Source organism: Rhinolophus hipposideros (assembly GCF_964194185.1).
Source record: "Rhinolophus hipposideros genome assembly, chromosome: 4".
In the NCBI taxonomy this organism is placed as follows: domain Eukaryota; kingdom Metazoa; phylum Chordata; class Mammalia; order Chiroptera; family Rhinolophidae; genus Rhinolophus; species Rhinolophus hipposideros.
Genome location: NC_138050.1, coordinates 15,218,426 through 15,238,969, shown reverse-complemented (window position 1 = coordinate 15,238,969; position 20,544 = coordinate 15,218,426). Strand labels below are relative to the sequence as shown.

General features: G+C 33.7%; 1 pseudogene across 1 annotated transcript; it reads right to left on the bottom strand.

Annotated features, from left to right (window-relative positions):
• Positions 1-1,885: 1,885 nt before the first annotated feature.
• LOC308496839 (ATP synthase subunit gamma, mitochondrial-like) lies at positions 1,886-2,649 on the bottom strand (annotated as a pseudogene). Its single transcript has one exon. The product of its transcript is annotated as an ATP synthase subunit gamma, mitochondrial-like (transcript).
• Between the last annotated feature and the right edge of the window lie 17,895 nt (positions 2,650-20,544).

Here is a 20,544-nt window from a genome sequence, read left to right as displayed (position 1 = left end):
ATATATATATATATATATATATATATATATGAAGATGGCTAAGACCAATGTCAAAGACACATGCAAAAAAATGAAACTAGACTACTTTCTTATAACATAGACACAAATAAAGTCAAATTAATTAAAGACTTTAATATAAGACCTGAAACCATAAAATTCCTAGAAGAAAACATAGGTAGTAGAATAAAATTATCAAATATTATTTCCAGTCTGTGGTCCTTGAGAAAGCTTTCACAGAGCAAAATAAATTCATCGTAAGACATCTTCTGCCTGAGCTTATTATGCCTCATATTCAATTGGGGATCAAGATCTCCAGGTCCATTTATCAACACCTACTCCTATGACTTAGCAACATTATTTATTTAACAAACATTTATTGAGCACCATCTACGTTAAAACTATTCTACTAATACTGGGAACATGAAGGAAAATAAGACAGAGTCCCAGGCTGCAAGCAGAGGAATTGTGCTTACAAACACATGGTTGCTAATGAAGCACTGAAGATTCAAATAAAAATTTGTACTAGGTATTTTTGGAGAAAATGTTTTAAACTTATTTTCTTTGGTAGGAAGGTGTTCCTCCCAATACATTGCTATTTCAAATGCTATTTTATAGGGAATTGGCAGCAGCAGCATCGACAGATTCATATGTTAAAGGGATAAAACATTAACATTAGTATTCATGTATTTTAAAGGAAGTGTGATTTTTCAATCATTTTAGGAGAAAGTACTTTCAGTTTGAAAAAGAACTCATAATTATTTTTTATATCACTGAGACATTAATCTATTCCTCCAGAGATACTATATGTACGTAATAATTGTCAATTTAGTAAAGAAAGAGAGACTTAAAGAGGTTTACTCTTTAGTAAATTCTTTTTGGGGAGATTCAATTTTAATGTAAAAAAATTTTGTGCCAATCTCCAGGTTACTTTTAGGTCATTCTGGAAATGAGGAGGTGATGTATGTTTGCTTTTTGACCCCAGAAGATAGATATGAAAGGCCTGGTAATTGCATAGGTAATTACTTTGCACCAGCAAGGACATGGTAATCAATGAGACCGGATGAGTTTTGTCATCCAACTATATGCCAACTTCTGGAGAGGTCTAGGGAATAATGGCTTTGGCTACAAGCATGCCTTACCTTAGTGATAGGCATTTGGGATGCAGTATCACTGAAAGCCAGAAAAGCCAGCTGAACTTGAGAGCTAGCCTGATATATGAGGGCTTAAGACTATGAAGTCTGATAGAAAAAAATCAAATGAGGCATCAAAGTCCAAAAGACTAACAGAGTTATTTTTATTATAGACTGGTTCATTCCAAAAAAAGAGTGGCCAAAGAGGAGCACATTTCTTTTTTTTTTTGCTTTTTTTTTTTGCTTTTTTTTTTTTTTTTTTGCTTTTCAATGTAATCCTTCTCTCTCTCTCTCTTTCTCTCTCTCTCTCTCTCTCTCTCTCTCTCTCTCTCTCTCTCTCTCTCTCTCTCTCTCTCTCTCTCTCTCTCTCTCTCTCTCTCTGTCTCCCCCCTAGGTACATGCTATGTTAAAAAAAATGTTAGCAACGGGGCACCCAGTTAGCACCCTCCACAACTCGATTGAAACATCTATTTGACTTGGAGCTGATGGATCCTGGAAAAATACACTTCAAGTAAATAAAAGTTAAAAAAAAAAAATGTTAGCAACAGTGAAATTCTGGTTCTGATACTAGGTAACAAGCTTAGAAAAATAATGTAGTCAACTAAATAATGCTAATTTTATTTTATTTATTTATTTTATCTTACTGTGAGTTGTTCGTTGTAAGATAATTTACAAACATCTTGCTGTCTTTGTAAATTTAAACAATTAGACCAATATTTTCTTCTGATCAGGACAGCAGTAAGCTACAAACAAAATTACCTGGCTGAATTTTCCTTCTTTACCTGCTCACTCGTGGTGGATTCCTTTAGAGAATAGTAGATGATGTTGGCCAGATTGTATTCTTGGTAATTCTGCAGCACGTCTGAATCAATATCATCGTAGGTGCTCATGCTCTCAGCACTTGCAATGATATTAAGGGAAAAGATGGGCTTTTCTTTAGTCTTGTAGGAGATGACAAACCTGAATTGATTAAAGACAATAGATCCTTCATCAAATTTAATAATTCCAGGGCAATAACTGACGCATCTCCAAAAGTGGAGGGTTTTCTTCCCACTGCTTTGAATGTCCCCAGGAACCGATCAGAACGAGTCCTATGACGGGTACCCCTGATTTTATCAACAACTCCAACAATCTTAACTTCTTTCCCGGCTGCTGTGAGCGTAGCCACCTCACTTTTGATCTGTTTAGCAACCGAGGAGTGGACAGCCTCACAGAGCCCTCTATCTGAGGACACTTCAATAAGGAGGGGTTTCTTCTTGTCTTCAGACCCCTTAATATCAGCCTTTTCACACAGAGCCAGAGATCCTGGTCCATACACTTGAGCTGGCTTCAGCTCCCTCTCCGCTCGGGCATATTTAGCGGCCGCAACCATTTTCATAGACTTGGTAATTCTCTGGGTCTTTTTGATTGACTTCAGTCGCATGGTAATATCTTTCAAAGTTGCCACATTTCGAACTTGGATCCATTAAGGCTGCACGGCCCCGACTGAGACCCCAACGACTCCCACCGGAGAAAACATGGTGGTACCGGCCCACGCTGAAGGTCCAACAATGCTGATTTTATATAAAGCAAATACTACTAAGAAATCCACCAATACCTGGATTGAATGGATTTTATAGTATATTAATATAATTCTCTGATATTTTCCCCAGGCTAGTAAAAGGTAATCCCTTCACACTACTTACATAATACTAGATATTTCCCAATGTTAATAAATGTAATAAAAGAAATAAAGAGATTGAATTGTGATCCAGGGTTTTCTTTCTATAAGTTTGAAATGTAATCAAACCAAATATTAATTTTTATTTATTTCCTTATAAAGACTTTTCAAAAATAAATTTCTGCATATATTTTTAAAAATCTGAATATTTTTCAAAAACAGAATGTAAAAGGCTTTATGTCATTCTGCATTTTAAATTATTTTTTTATATATCACTATGGCAACAGCAACATTGTGTTTTCTCATATAAAAACATTTCCTCTGACCAAACAAATTATACCAAATGTTTCATTTCCGAGCAATGGAAAAATCTTCTCTACTTCCTTGGGAAACCTGACAGAACTTAGAAACGAATACAATTCATCCACTTCCCATATTTTAGGAAAGAAGATTTATAAGACTATGGAATAAAATGAATTACTGTTAGAAAATTTATAGCCATTGGATAAATGTTTCTATGTATTTATAGGGATTTTAATTAAATACATCTTAAAATGTTGTAACTTTTTAAAGAGCAAGTCAAAGTTGAAAATTATACAACTTCTCAAGTTTTAAATACAGAGGTATAATAAATTATTTGCTTATACTTATAATTGTAGTATCATAACATACTATAGGCATTTTATTTGAGTGCTATATGTAACATAGCCAATACACTGTTACACACAAACTATTTTTTTTAATTTTTCTATCCAAATAATTTTTAACATGAAGTTAGTGTTAAGAGGAGGGAGGAAATTCATATCTTTAAGCTCATTAAATCTAGAACATGAGAACAATAATCTTATGGATAAGAGGCTTAACAGGCCATTCAAAGGAAAGATAAAAACGCTGGTAGCTCTTAGAAAACACTTAAGACTATGCCGTAATTTTTCCAAATACAAATTATCTTCCCGTTGCCAGCATTTGTATACAACATTAATTTATTCATTTATTCATTCATTAACAAATCTTTATTGATCATGTACTTTATGCCAGGCACTATATATGCTATAATACAAAAAAAGAATAAGAGTTAAAAGTGGAGAAAAAAATCTCCCACTTTAATGGATCTTTCATTTAAATGATACATTGATAGAATAAATACCTTTAATTAAGAGATTAATGACAGATTATTTGGTATTTTCAAAACCTAATTTGTAACCTATAATGATCTTTCAAAACACAGTATCCTGTCTGTCTTTCTGTCTCTCTTTCCTTCTCTTTCTCTCTGATCAATTATAACATTCTTATGGAAAAGTCTTTGGAATTCCACTTGGCTCATGTTAAGGTCCTAGATTTGCCACTTAGTACTCAAATGACCTTGGGCAATAAATGAATTTCCAGATTGTATTTCACAGAATGTATGTTTTAAAAATGAGTATAACATTATCTCCCATTCTACAGATTCTTCCACAATGTGATATTGCTACTCTCCATTAAGATGTGAAGACTAATTTTCTTCCCCTTGAAACCTGGGCTAGCCTGATGGCTCACTTGTATCCAAGGAAATGTGGTGGAAATCATGCAGTTTTGTCTCATTTTCTTGTGATGGCCACTCAGGAGAAACCCAACTGCCATGTAAGAAATCCAAGTACCTTGAGACTGCCATGATGAAGACATCATGTTTAGACACTCTGGTTGACAGTCCCAACTGAACCCAATCTTTCATCCATCCCCAGAAATGTGAATGGAGTTGTTGTAGACTCTCCAAACCAATCCATCCACCATTGGGGCACCAATAAATGACCTCAGTCAATAGAGCAAGGAGAAGAAAAATCACACAGCCTAGTGTTGTCCAAATCACTGTTCCACAGACCCTGTGAGATATAACAAAATGGTTTTATTTTATGCCACTGAGTTTGGGGGTAATATTTTATACAGCAGTTGTATTTGGAACACTGTTATATTACTGTTGCATGCTGCTTATTGCAATATACTTGGAAACTAAATTTTCCAGAATGGAAAAACTTTAAAGTAGAAAACATTTAGGTATTTCTTTGAGGAATATTACTCATTCATTAGAAGAACACAAGATGTCAATATTTTACATCTTTTATCACATGGTTATTCCTGTGAAATAAGATAAAAACGTATTATATCTTATCTTGAGAATAAGCTTTATATTTTCAATAGATTAATAAAATATTTCATAGATTTGTCCAGTTCCTAATACATATATTTTCCAGGTGAGATTTTCTTATGTAAAAAAGAGAATTATGATGTTTGTATATTTTTTCTAAAAAAATCATTGCTCTGACAACTTAAAGTCATCCATTTTTTTCATAATGAGGGGAAGCACTGTTGTCTTTGCCTCACTGCTCTGAGCCACAGAGTTGTTAAAACAGAATGAAAAAACAATAGGCTAATCTTACAATATATTCCCTATGTTAGAATAAGATTTCATTGCTTCCCTGTGGATGCAATACTTTTGAAAGTATGTATAGTGAATTTTCATTTTAGTAAATATTATTTGTGAGATTATATATATGTGTATGTATATATGTATATATATTCAATATGAAACTGAACTTTTAATAATTCCTTTAACCACTTACACACATTTTACATTTATTTTTAGTTTTTGTTTACATTCTTACAAGAAAAATCAGATTATTAAAGATCAGTATACATGTTAGAAAAACAATAAAACACAAATCAAAACAAAATGTTACAATGCTGTTCTATACTTTTGCAGTTATAGGAAATTCTCCTTTACATCAATATAAATTTTAGGTAACTCTTAAATATTCCTGAGGTGGTGGTCTGGATTGGAAATTAACTATAGCAGATCTTAATCTCAAATCTTTAACATTACTATTTCCTCTTTTTGGTTACTCTTTCTGCTGACATGTACAGGAATTACATTTCTGCTGCTTCAGAGTTATAGTCATTCTCTCTTCCAAACTCTACCCACACTTTTGGCCCTTCTTCAAATTAGAAGGCATGACGGAACTTCTATACCAACTTCTTCTATTTTATTACAATGTTACATTGCTTTTTTTCTAAAAAGGGGTTCTAATTTTTTCTAAAAAGGGGTAATAACAATTTCTTTCAATTTTGTTTCATCCATAGAATATCTACTAATTATTTGTTGAAATTGAAAATGGAGGACAATTTCCCTAGGTTTCATGAATGATGCATATTCCCCCATTTTTGTTTTTCTTTAGAAATTTTGATCTATCTCTGCTAGGAATTAGAAATTTTCCAATCAGGAATATTTAGGGGGTCCTTATAAAGAAGTTTAAAATAAAGGAAATATTTGTTCCTAAATAATGGTTTCACATTAAATGATTTCACCTTTCATGTGATTTTCCAGTTAAGCTAAATTTATCAGTTCCAGTGTTTCATACAATAATATGAAAAGTTGTTATGGGTCATAAATATTTTAAGAAAGCATACATAAAACATACAGAAACGATGTTCTTAGTCAAATAATTGTGATTAAAAACAATATTCCCATTATAACTACATAGCTATCTCAATTCTCTATGATTAACTAAGTAAAATATTATTATCTAATGCTTTTTTGAAAGAATTAGTGGGCAGAATCTTTTATTATTTTTTTTCTTTTTCAAAACTTCAAACTAAATAGCACAAAGAATGTATACTGAGTAACTTAAAAAATTTCTGATGCAAACAGCGTGGAGGCTCAGTATGAGCACCTACTGAACAGCATCTTGTCAGCAATTGAAGGCAATATTTAGTGTTGATTGGGTTATTTATAGATTCTAAGGTCCATTTATGTTATAAAAAGTACAGGTGTAGAAAGGAAGAATTCCTAGGGTGCTTTTAAGGGCTGAGCAAAAGAAAATTATAAGCTTGTGATCATCCACGTGGAGGTAATTGGTGACAGAAAGGATGAGTTAGATGACAAAATAAACAGAGCATCAAAGTAATGTTGAGAAATGATCCTTCAGACAACATGCCCACAGAGTAGGAGGTATAAATACTGGAAGAGCTTCTGCAATTCCAAAGTCTACACAATCAGCCAAGTTACAGATTTCTTCACTGTGACTTTCTATTGTCAAGACTATTCTTTTTAAACTAAAGAATCCAACTTCAGAAAGCATTCTTTCTTGTTTTTTTTTTTTTTTTTTTTTTTTTTTGACTTAGCAATAGGAAACTAAAGAAAATCAGGGCTCAGGAATTCCACTCTAACGATAAGCCTTAGCACTTGGTTTGGAGCAAAGTACGGACAATATTTACAGACTTCAGAGTCAACACACACCAAAATGTCAAGAACTAAAGGGAAAAAAGTAAATCCAGGTGGATAAATGAAAATAGACTTGCTTCTTAATGGATTATATAAATGATCCAAAATTAGATTGGAAATATAAGCAGCTAAAAACTCAAGGAGAAACAACCAAAAAGCAGAAAAGTTGTTTTGCTTGTGTGATTGTGTTGGCATGGTTGGTCCAGTCAAACTTTGAGTTACAAAATTAGAAATACATATTTTTGGTGGTTCCCTAATTAACTAAAGAAAAATACTTCTCAAAGAATTGATCAGGTATTGTTTAACTTACTGATTTCTTTCATGACCAATTTTCTTCTAAACTCAAGCTGGAAAGATGAGTTTTTCCGTTTTTTGGATATTATAATGCAATAAATTTTATAATCCTTCAGGTATTTCGTCAGAACCAATGACTGATTATCATTTGCAACATTTTTGTTTAATAATATAGTTATGATTTAAAATGTTTTAAAAGCAAGATTTGCAATCTGATTGAATTTCCTAATTCTATTTTAGGTTAATTTTACGTGTCAGCTTGACTGGGTTAAGAGACGCCCAGAGAACTTGTACCACATTATTTCTGGCTGTATCTATGAGGGTGTTCCTAGAAGAAATTAGCATTTAGATTGGTAGACTGAGTAAATTAGCATTTGAATCAGTAGAATTCCCAAATAGACCAAAAGGACTGAGGTAAGGCTAATTCTCTTCTCTTGTTGAGCTGAAACATCCATCTTCTCCTACTCTTGAAGGTCCTTTGGACTCTGTGGACTTATACCTACAGACCTCCTAGCTCTCAGGCTTTTGGACTCACTGAATTATACTACTGGTTTTCCTAGTCCTCCAGCTTCCAGATAACAAGGACTAGGAAAGTGACAGGCTAGCAAGACAGAACAGTTTAGTTAACTGCTCTATTCCAGGCAGAGAATACAGCTTTTAGGTTTACACCATTTACACCAACAAAGGCTACATGAAGAGCCTAGATTTGCATCCTCACCAGGCTGTAGAGTAGTGCTCTAACACCTCTGCTTTGGTAGTATCAGAGAAGGCCAAGTACGGAGCCAGGACTTTTATCCTCACTGGTTGGCAATGAGGTCCCACTTTGGTGGAGTCAGTGAAGACCACAGGAAAGCCTGGGTTTCCACCCTTACTTGGCTGTAAAAAGGCAATTCCTCCCTCGTAAGGTGGTGTCAGAGGAGACCTAATGGAGAGCCAGGAATAACAAGGCCACCCTCACTGCTATGTCAGTGAAAATCATGTAGGAAGCTGGAAATGCCATCCCCACTCTGAAGTAATGAGGAGCCCTTCCCACTTGGGCACCAATTATGGCTAAGTGGAGAAATTGGACTTCTGCCTCTACCCCCTCCTCCTGTGGAGATGGTCTAGGAGAAAGACAGGTATATCAGGAGGTTTTAGAAAAGATCCAGAGCATTGAAATTAAATATTTTTAAAATGTCTAGGTTTCAATAATAAAAAGAAAAAAAATTACTCATTATACAAAGAACCAGGAAGATCTCAAACTTAATGAGAAAAAAAATAGATAACCAACACTGAAGTGAGAGAGATGTTAAAATGATCTGACAACAAACCTAAAGAAATTGTGATCAAAATGTTTCTATAAGCAATTACAAATGTTTGACACAAATTAAAAAATAGGAAGCTTCATCAAAGAATTACAAAAATCAGCAAAGAAAGAGAAGATATAAAGAAAAATCAAATAGAAATTTTATATATGAAAAACACAATATTTTAAATCAAAAAAATCCCTCAGTAGATCAGGTCAACACATATTAAGATGACAGAGAAAAGAATCAGTCCTTTGCAAGGTAAAACAATAGAAATAGCTCAATCTAAACAGCAGAGAAAAAATAAAACAAAAAAACTTAGGGAATTTAGGTACCAGTGGGACTCAAACAAAAGTTCTGACATTCATGTCATCAGACTTACAGAAAGGAAGGAGAAGAGGGAAGGAGTGAAAGTCTTTGAAGAAAAAAAGTTACCAAATTTAGCAAGAGACATAAACCTACTAATTCAAGTGTTTGAATAAAACCCAAAGAGGATAAACTCAAAGAAACCCATGCCAAGATATATCAAAACTAAATTTTATAAAACTAAAATAAACAAACAAAATTTTGAAACCAGCCAGAGAAAAATAGCATCTTAAATATAAGGGAAAAACAATTCAAATGACAGTAAATTTTTCATCAAAAATCTTGGAGGCCAGAAGGAAGTGGTACAATATTTTTCAAGTACTGAATAAATACTGTCAACTGAGAATCCTATACCCAGCAATAATATTCTTCAGAAATGAAATGCAAGTCAAACTATTCTGATCAAAAGGAAAACTAAGAGAATTTGTCGCCAGCAGAACTTCCCTGAAAGAATTACTAAGGGTAGTTCTCTAAACAAAGAGGAAACAATAAAAGAATAAATCTTGGAATATTAGGGAGGAAGAAAGAACATAGTAAGCAAAAATATGAGTAAATACAAAGGCTTTCCTTCCCCTCTTGAGTTCTAAACTGTTTGATGGTTGAAGCAAAAATTACGATACTTTCTGTGTGGTTCTAAATGCTGTAGAGGAAATATTAAAATTATATTATAAACAAATAAACAAGGGAAGGCAAAGGAACACAAATATAGGCAATGTTTCTATATGCCATTCAAACTGGTAAAAATACAACTGTAGACTGTGATAACTTATAGAATACCTAGAGCAACCACAAATAAATACTTTCAAAATCACTATAGATAAGTCAAAATGGAATTCTTGAAAATGTTTAAATAATCCACAGGAAGAAAAAGAAAAGAGAAATGAAAAAAGAGAAAAAAATAGTGTGGACAAAAAAAGAAAAAGGAGTTCTACGGAAAGTAATCTCACAGGGTGATCTGATCATAAATTTCTAACTGGGCAGGTCATGATGGGGAGTCATACGTTAGGCCTATAACTTCTTTACTAATAGGTTTACCTTTGCCTTAGGCAAGCCTTGTCCGTTCTTGCACATCTTGGTTAACACACCTTTGAAATGCCAGAATAATTCTTTTTTCAGATGCCTCAGAGTTCTGACCAACTTCAAAATGAGCACATACTATCCTGTAATCCAATCATAGAGATTTCCCACCTTGTCTTCTCCCCACTTATCGTAATCTTTTTTAATTTCCTCCTTAATCCCAAATGTACAAAGGAACTGCAAAACTGTCATTCTCTGGAACATTTTTTCTTCTGTTGAGATCTTGCTTCCAAGCAAAATCTTTCTATTTGGCTCAAATAAACTCTAATAAATTTTTATGAAAGTTTTCTACAGCTTTCGACAGTTTTACATCAATGAGAGGAAAGGAAATTGCCAGACACTGAGAAAGATATTATATAATGATAATAGGCAATGATAAAGATTGTGGCCAAGACATGGAAACAACCAATGTATCCTTCGATAGATGACTGGATAAAGAAGATGTGATATATATATATATATATATATATATATATATATATATACACACACAATGGAATACTAGTCAGCCATAAAAAAAGATGAAATAGTGCTATTTGCAATAGCATGGATAGATCTTGAGATTATTATGCTAAGCGAAATAAGTCAGACAGGAAAAATTGCAAACCAGATGATTTCACTGACATGTGGGATATAAAACTGACAACAACAAAGGAACAAGACAAACAAAGAAACAAAAACTCACAGATACAGACAATAGTTTAGTGGTTACCAAATTGTAAGGGGGGAGGAGAGTGGCAGATGAGGGTAAATGGGATCAAATATATGGTGATAAAAGGTGAACTGACTCTGGGTGGTGAACACACAATGAGAGATATTTAGGTAATGTATTACAGAATTGTACACTTGAAACCTATGTAATTTTACTAACCATTGCCACTCCAATAAATTTTAATTAAAAAAAAGATTATAGCAATCTTAAATGTGTATGAACCAACCAATAAACTGCAAAGAAACAATAAAAGTGAAAACAACCAAGGGAAAAATAAACGTAGAGGAGTCCTGAAACACCGTTTTATCGGTAACTGCTGGAATAACTGGACAGAAAATCTGTAAGGTTATAGAACTCAACACATACCTTGGATCCCCAGAGTTTACTTGACATTTTATAGAGTACTCCATCCAACTGTGGCACATAAATTTTTTTCAAGTGTCCACAAACTTCAACAAGATAGGCCATATCTTGGGCCATAAAACTAACCTCAGCAAATTTCAAATATTTGAAATCATACAATGTGTTTTTTGACCACAATGTAAACCAGAAATCAAGAACAAAAAGATTTCAGGAAAATACCCAAACACTTGGAAACTATACAAAAAAGTTTTAGACAATTTATGGTTTTAAAAGTATTCTGAGGGAAATAAAACAAAACAAAATATTGTACTGAATGAAAATAAAATTATCACATATAAAATTTTGTGAAAAGCAGCTAAAGTTCCAAAAGGGAAATTTATAACACTAAGTACTTACAGTAGAAAAGAGAAAAAGCCTCATATCAATAAACTAAACTTCCATCTCAAGAATTTAGATAAATCAGAGCAAAATAAACCCAAAGCAAGCAGAAGGAAGGAAATAATACATGAAGAGCAGAAACCAATGAAATCCAAAACAGTACTACAATAAAGACAATTAATAAAGCAAAGAGCTTGTTTTTAATAAAGATCAATAAAACTGATAAGCATCTATGAAGACTGACAAAAACAAAAAGAGAGAAGACACATATAACCAATATCAGCGATGAAACATGGATATAACTGCAGACCTTGCACACATCTAAGAATAATAAAGGAATCCTAGGAACAACTCTACACATAAATTGGACAACCTATACAAAATTGACTACTTTAAAAAACACACAGTGTCACAGTTCACCCAATGTGAGTCCTACAATGATTAAGAAAATTGGACGTATAATTTTAAAACTCCTCAAAAGGAAATCTCCAGCACAGATGATTTCACTGGAAGTTTCTACCCAATGTTTATAGAAGAATGAACACTAATTCTATACAATCTGAAAAAACAAAGAGGAAGAAACACTTTCTAATTCATTTTATGAAGTTAGTATTACTCTAATACAAAAATTAGGCAAAGACAGTTCCAAAAAAAAAAAAAATCCCACAAAACTACCATAATACAAGCGTAATATTAGCGTATACGCTTGTATTAGCGTAATATTAGCAAATTGATTTCAGTAATATATAAAAAGAATTATACATCAAGACCAAGTGGAATTTATTTCAGTGATGCAAGGCTGGTTCAATATTAGAAAATTAATCAACCGTATTAGCAGGCTAAAAAATAAAAGTTATATGATCAAATCAATCAATATAGAAAAAGCATCTGACAAAATTCAATGCTTATTCACGATAAAAATTCTCAGAAAAATAGGAATGGCAGGGAACTTCTTCAACTTAATTAAAAAAAAATCTATAATAACCTATAGACAACCTGGAGTTTAATGGGAAAGACTGCATGCTTTCCTCCTAAGATTGAGAACAAGGCAAGGATGTCCACTCCCACCACTCTGATCCAACACAGAGCTTGAGATCTAGGTCTTGACAAAAACTTCTTAGATTTAATTCCAAAAGCATAACTGTAACAACCCAGATGTCTTTCAGTATATGAATAATTATACAAGAACAGACTATGGGACATCAATACCATGAATTCTAATAAACAATAAAAAGGAACAGACTACTGATTAACCCAGTGTTTACCAGGAATTAAGGAGGATGTAGGGACAGGAGGGAAATGGATGTGGCCATAAAAAGGAATCATTAAGGATCTTTGACATGATGGAAATGTTCTATATCTTGGTTGCATCAATGTCAATATCCTGCTTGTGATATTGTTTTATAGTTTTTCAAGATGTTATAGTTGGGGGACACTGGGCAAAGGGTATATGTGATTGTGTTGTAGTATTTCCTACAACTGCATGTAAATCTACATTATTAAAAAAACTAATGAAAGAAAATGACTCATTACCTGCTCTTTCCAGTTGATCTGTGTCCTAAAGTTTTTTAAATTAGTATTTTTTTCACTCGACTCTTGCTGGAAAGGCATGCTTTGAGAAGCATAAATAAGCTTTTTTTTTTCATAGACAAAATATGACAAAGGCTTAAAAATTGCTAAATAAGTTAAATAATACTAGAATCACAACCTACATAACTATGAAATATGTAGGGATAGAATTATAAGATATCTGACTTCCCCCCCCCCAAAAAAAAAACCAATAAAAAAACAAACAATAGAAAAATAAAAACATGGTAAAATCTCAATAATTATAATATCTGGATTATCACAGTATGGGAGTTTATCATACATTTCTTTCTGCTTTTGAGCATATATGAGAATTTCCACACAAAAAAATCCTAAACAGTAAAATATGAAGGATTCAACACATTTCAGATTCCTGGGAATTATGTAAGTATGCATCTTGTATAAATTGATGCTGAATGTCAAAGTCATTTTTGTGTGTCATGTCTCAAGCTATATTTGTATATTGTATGGGCATAGTGACCATAATAAAGGTTGTTTATACTTTTGGAACTTTAAGATGAAGGGAGACATGTGGAGCTCAAGATATATGCTTCTGTGTTCAACTCCTTAAAATTAAAAAGGTGACAAATAATAATTTAAATAGGTAGATATTAAAACTCACAGTTTTAATTATTATTATGCACTAATTGTATATTAATAGCTTATTAAAATTATATGTTAATTACTACTATTGCCATGTAACTAGTAAGGGGTGTTTTAGAAATAGTACTGCCTATTATTTCTATTTCTAAATACTCATTCCATTCCTGCCTTTCCTGATTTCTCGCTGATTTACACAGCTCCCAACCAAGCACTTTCAGCAAAATTGATCACTTCCTTAAAAAAACACATATAAATGTAGAGATATGTTAAACTATTTAATGTGTTCTTTAATTTAAGTAGATATACACTTTAGCTACAATAGAAAAATGAGTTTAATTTTCTCCCTTCTGGAATCTAAAAGAGAATCTCATGTTGAGACTGGAAACAGAACTTGTGGGCATTCTGCTTTGTAATTACTATGTACTTTGGGGACAAGCTGGCCTATATGTGAAAATGCACATACAACAAGTTCTGACAATTAAGTTCGTGAACTTAGCACTATGTGCTTACATTGGCAGCACTGTACAAACAGCTTGGTAAGGTTTCATAACCTTGGTCTATCAGTGTCTCACAGCTGTATTTGTGTGGACATTTGGCGGTGTCTTGCTGAGTGGCGTTCATTATTGTTGTTGCATGTTTTTTGTGCCGTCGCGAGAATGTCTGAGCTTGAATTAAAGCAACGAACAAACATTAAATTTCTTGTTAGACTTGGCCAGAATGGAAGTGAAATCAGGGACATGTTGGTCCAAGTTTATGGGGATAATGCCTTAAGGGCAGTGTACAAATGGATTAAACGTTTTTTCTGAGGGGAGAGAATGTGTCAGTGATGAAGAAAGTTCAGATTAGCCAGTAATGAGCAAAACTGATGAAAACATTTGAAAAATTCACCTATTTGTGTGTCAAAATCATTGGCTGACTGTGAGAAGCATAGCAGGCCAAGTAAACATCAATAGAGAAACAGGAAAATCTTAACTGAAAATCTTGGCATGAGAAAGGTGTGTGCAAAAATGGTCCTGAAGAAGCTCACCACTGAACAAAAGAAGAGTTGAAGTTTGCCAAGACCTTTTGGAGAGGCAACATGATGTTTTGGGCTGCGTTATCACTGGTGATGAAAGATGGGTGTACCAATAAGGCCCTGAAACAAAGCGTCAAAATGCACAATAGAAGTCAGTCAATTCTCCATGACCAAAACAGTTCCATCGGTCCAAATCAAGAGTTAAAACAATGTTGCTAATCTTTTTTGTTATCAGAAGGATTATTTATTATGAATTTGTACCAAGTGGACAAATAGTTAACCAAGTTTACTATTTGGAAGTGCTGAAAAAACTGCGTGAAAAAGTTAGACGAAAATGACCTGAACTTTTCACCAACAATTCATGGCTCTTGCATCACAACAATGCACCAGCTTATATGGCACTGTCTGTGAGGGATTTTTAGCCAGTAAATAAATACCTGTATTGGAACATCCTCCCTACTCACCTGATCTGGCCCCCAATGACTTCTTTCTTTACCCGAAGATAAAAGAAATATTGAAAGGAAGACATTTGGATGACATTCAGGACATCAAAGGTAATATAACGAGAGCTCTGTTGGCCATTCCAGAAAAAGAGTTCCAAAATTGCTTTGAAGAGTGGACTAGGTGCTGGCATAGGTGTGTAGCTTCCTAAGGAGAATGCTTCAAAGGTGACCATAGTGATATTCAGCAATGAGGTATGTAGCACTTTTTCTAGGATGAGTTTGTGAACTTAATTGTCAGAAGTCATATTTGATCAGCTGTGTGGAGTAAGACTTACACCATTTTGTTAAAAATCATGGAGCACCAGATCATTCTTACCGTGTTTCCCTCGAAAATAAGACCTAACCAGACAATCAGCTCTAATGTGTCTTTTGGAGAAAAAATTAATATAAGACCTGGTTTTATTTCACTATATTATAAGATCACATCTTTAATATAGTATAGTATAGTATAGTATAGTATAGTATAGTATAGTATAGTATAGTATAGTATAATATAATACCAGGTCTTATATTAATTTTTCCAAAAGACTCATTAGAGCTGATTGTTTGGCAAGGTCTTATTTTCAGGGAAACATGGTATTAGTAATAATTATGTATTATCTGGAATTTGAGTTGTGGGTAAATATTCCACCTCACTGACCTTGCTCTCAAACATCTCTTCCTGTACATCACTTCAATGCTTCAATAATTGTATCCCACTCAGAATTAGTTTCAACCATCCCAATCTCAGACCACTAATTTCTGGCTTTCTAATTAATGAACTATACTAAGTTTCCTCAACCCCACACTTAGACATTATATCATCTATAAGGATTTCCAATCTATTTATCCTATTATTTTCTCATTGTCTTTTATCCCCTCAGGCAGAGTTTCTTTGGTCTCAAGTCAGTTCAGATTTCATGAGTCACCACTATACTTATTTCATCGCCCTCTCTCTAAACTGTTTTAATCACTTCTGAACTCCTACCTTAGTTGAACACAGCTCTTTGTTTATACACTGCTCCTCTAATGCTGTCTCCCCAATGTAGCTAGAGAAAAGATAACCACACTGAATGGACTCACATTAAATTATGATCAGAAATCTTAGCTCCTAGCCTCATCTAGCAATTTGACACTTCTCCAATTTACTCCTCAACCTGAAAGAATGTAATTTCATAAATTCTTTTTCCTCAAATCTCCAATATTCCTTACCCCCTCCTCTACATTCAAGTTGTAACCTTTTCTCAATCAACAAAATTCAGAAAATTTTTTTGACCTTGGATACTGTTCTAAACTCCTGGAATACACAGGTGAACAAAACAGGTATATTCCTTTTTCATAGATTTTATATCTAAGATAGAAAATAAATAATAAACATGATAAACTATACAGTACCTTAAAAATATTATATAATATATTTATCTAGTCCCACTGTTTTAAATAGTATTTACTCGTATATACTAATGGCATCTAAATTTATATCTGCAATTCAAACTTCTCCCTTAAGCTCCAGATTCATATATATATGAACCTCTCTCTCTCTCTCTCTCTCTCTCTCTCTCTCTCTCTCTATATATATATATATATATATACATATATATATGTGTGTGTGTGTGTATATATACATGTTATATATATATATATATATATATACATTTTACCAGCAAAAATATTTTTCAAAAATTAAAGCAAATAGAGACAATATAAGTAGAGAGAATTTATTGCCAGCTGATGTGTACATAACAAATAGCAAAGAAAATTCTTCAGGCTGAAAAAGAAAATGATACCAGAAGAGTTCATTTTATAATTAAAATGTAAGTGTGATTTTTTTTTCCCAGGCAATTACAAAAGTTTTCCCCAGTAGGTCTCATAGGAAAATGCTCTCTCCCTACACTGGACTTGATACACGGACAATACACTGCAGTCTGAAAAGACTCAGGTCCCCTTGCAGGCCATACTCTTACATAGATCTGTTTAACTAGCCCACCCAGGCACCTTCATGTTGGCCACTTTATCTGGGACCTTTGGCTGAAGCCTTCATTCGGTGCCTCTACTGAAACCTTGAAAACACTTTTCTTCACTTTGATTCACCACTCAGTACTTTTCCACTAGTGGTGCTCATACATCTCCCCTTCCCCTGCCGGCACTCTGTAGGTCTATAAAACTGCAGGAGCCTTTTGTTTGGGGATTCCTTGGCAGTGAAATTACCTCCATGTCTGTGCTGATCTATCCAATCTTTATTAGAGTATTATTTTGTGTGAGAAAATAGAACAAGGGGGAGATGGCACTTTCCCTCATTTAGCATTTTGCTTACACTATCACAGTAAATGATTCAAGACTTGACTGTAACTTTTATTTTGGTTTGCTATGTTAATATACTACTCTAGCAGACGACAGCATAGTTCTTTTGAGTTCAACTGAGATGTTGATAATACCAGAAGGAAATTTGGATGTACAAAAGGAATTAAGAGCCATCAAGAGCCACCAGAAATGATAAACATGTGAGTAGATGAGAGACATTTTCTTATGTTTTACATCTTTTAAAAAGTAACTAACTGCTGTTCTTGTATAAAGACCTTGGAAGTTACCACTCCATTCTAACAATAGTAAAAAGCTGAATAGACTGAAAAATCAATTACTCTTCTTGAATTCATAAGAGAGGGGCGGGCACAAGGTAAAAACTGTCCTCCAGCATTGACGAGATAGACAAATACATGGAGCCATGGCTAACTGGAACTGAGACTCATGAGAGGAAACAACTGCAGGAACCAGTGTAAGGGTAAAGGAACCTGAACTATAGTTGACAAGTTGTTGGAGGTGCAGTGCAGATAACTCTGAGAGTTAATAATCCCACTAGGATCCAGTCATAGGGTTTCCCTACACATTTGTGTTTTATCACCAGGTACTTGACCAAGTTCTCATATATTGAAGAAAAAATCTTATAGGGTTTCCCTACACATTTGTGTTTTATCACCAGGTACTTGACCAAGTTCTCATATATTGAAGAAAAAATTTTATAGGGTTTCCCTACACATTTGTGTTTTATCACCAGGTACTTGACCAAGTTCTCATATATTAAAGAAAAAATCTTATATTTCTGGCAGGGGGAGCAGAAAAGGAACCATTTAGAAAGACACCAGAGCTTTCTGTACCTAACAAGGCCCTCCCTCAGAAGAAACAAGTTAGCCAGAGCTTAACCTGCTGGGGTATTAACAGAGTCTAACTGATCTGGGGAAGGGAAGTATCCTACTCCAGTCAGCTGTAGCCATCCTGTCTCACCTAACTGGGGAGAAAAAACGGACAAATTCTTGTGAAGTCTGTGATCCAGAGGCAGAGATTCAGGAAAACACAATCATAGGACTATAGAATGCTTCCCTTCCCCCACATCTCACTACCACATACTAAAAGCCTACTTACAGCGGTTCTTTTTACCAAGCACCTCATGTCCAACTATCAAAAAGAATAATAATAATAATAATAATAATAATAATAATAATGATGCTTACAATAAGGAAACAACACAATTTGGAGAAACAGAGCAAGCATTAGAACCATACATAGAAGAAATGTTGGAATTATCAGATTGGGAATTTAAAAGAACTATGACTACTATACATAGGGCTCTGATGGACAAAATGGACAGTATGTAAGAACATGGGAAATGTAAACAGGGAGACAAATGTCCTAAGAAAGAACCATAAGAAATGCTAGAGATAAAGAGCACTGTAACAGAAATAAAGAACACCTTTGATAGTCTTATTTTTGTACTGGACATGGCTGAGGAAAGAATATCTGAGCTAGAGTACATTCCAATAGAATCTTTGAAAAATAAAAAGCAAAAAGAACAAAGATTGTGAAAACACAAAACAGAATATCCAAGTACTGTTACCACAGGCAGAAAGAATAAGGCTGTAGGGGGAAAAGGGTGTGGAAAAGAAGGAGATGAGATTATTCTCAAGAAAAGGTACAACTACCAGACCAGCCAGAACTAGATTTTGGTGACTTGGGATGTCATCTTGCACCTCAAGGTGATCTTTAGCTAATTATAATAGATCATAATATTATTATCATTGAAGGCAGGGAAAAATCTCCACCCCCTGTGTCACCACGACAGTTTTGACAAGAGCCAAATAAGGACAAGGAAGGGAATCCCATTTCCCAACAGGAAGGAGTAGTCAGTGAGGACACACCTGGGAACACCTGTGACACCACCCCTAAAACTTTAATATTTTGTGCCCTTATCCTAATAAAATCAATCGTAAGCCTGTTTGTTCTTCACTGTAGTTGCTCTTTTTCTGGGCCTGTCCACTCTCATGCCATTTTGAGAGTGTACTATTTCATTGTTTTCAATAAATCTACTGCTTGCTTAGCTTTGCTTACTTGGTTTATTTGGTGCATCCTTGAATTCTTTCCTGTCTCATTCTTTGGCAACAGACAACCACAAAAGATGTAACTAAGCATAATGGAAATATCAGAAGGAGAAGGAGAAATATTTGAAATAACAATTACAAAGAATTTCCCCCAAATTAATGTCAGACACTGAAACACAGATCCAGAAAACTCAAGCAGAATAAATGCCAAAAACAATATACATAGGCATAATATCTTCAAACTACAGAACATCAAAAATAAAGAAAATAGTCCTCAAAAAAGCCAGAGAAAAAAACACCTTACCTATAGAGGAACAAAAGATAAAAATTACATCCTACTTGTCAGAAAACATAAGCAAAGAGAGAATAGAGAGAAATACACAAAGTACTGAGGGAAAAAACCCACAAACAAACAAACAAACAAACAAACAAACACAAACTAACAAAACACCAGTGTAGAATTCTGTACCCTGAATTTTGAAGTTATTCTTCAAAAGTAATAGAGAAATAAAGACTTTCTCAAACAAAATTGAGTAAATTTGTAACCAGTTGATCTGCATTGCAAGAAATGTTAAAAAGAAGAGAGAAGGAAAATAATATACGTCTGAAATTTGGATCTACAATTTTTTAAAAAAGTATAGAAGAAGGGATAAGTGAAGGGTAAAATAAAAACTTTTGCTATTCTTATTTTTAATGGGTCCATCAAAAAATAGTCTGTTCAAAATAATAATGGCAACAATGTATTCAATTATGTATGTTTATATATATACTACATATATACATACAAATATGTTATATATGCTTATGTATAAGTGAAATGAATGACAGCAATGATACAAGGCACAGGAGGGAGAAATTAGGATTATTGTTACTATAAGGAGCTCAGTTACCCATGTTGTTATATAGTGTTATTTTAAAGTGGATTTGGATTAGTTGTAAATGTATATTTGCAAACTGTAAGCAACC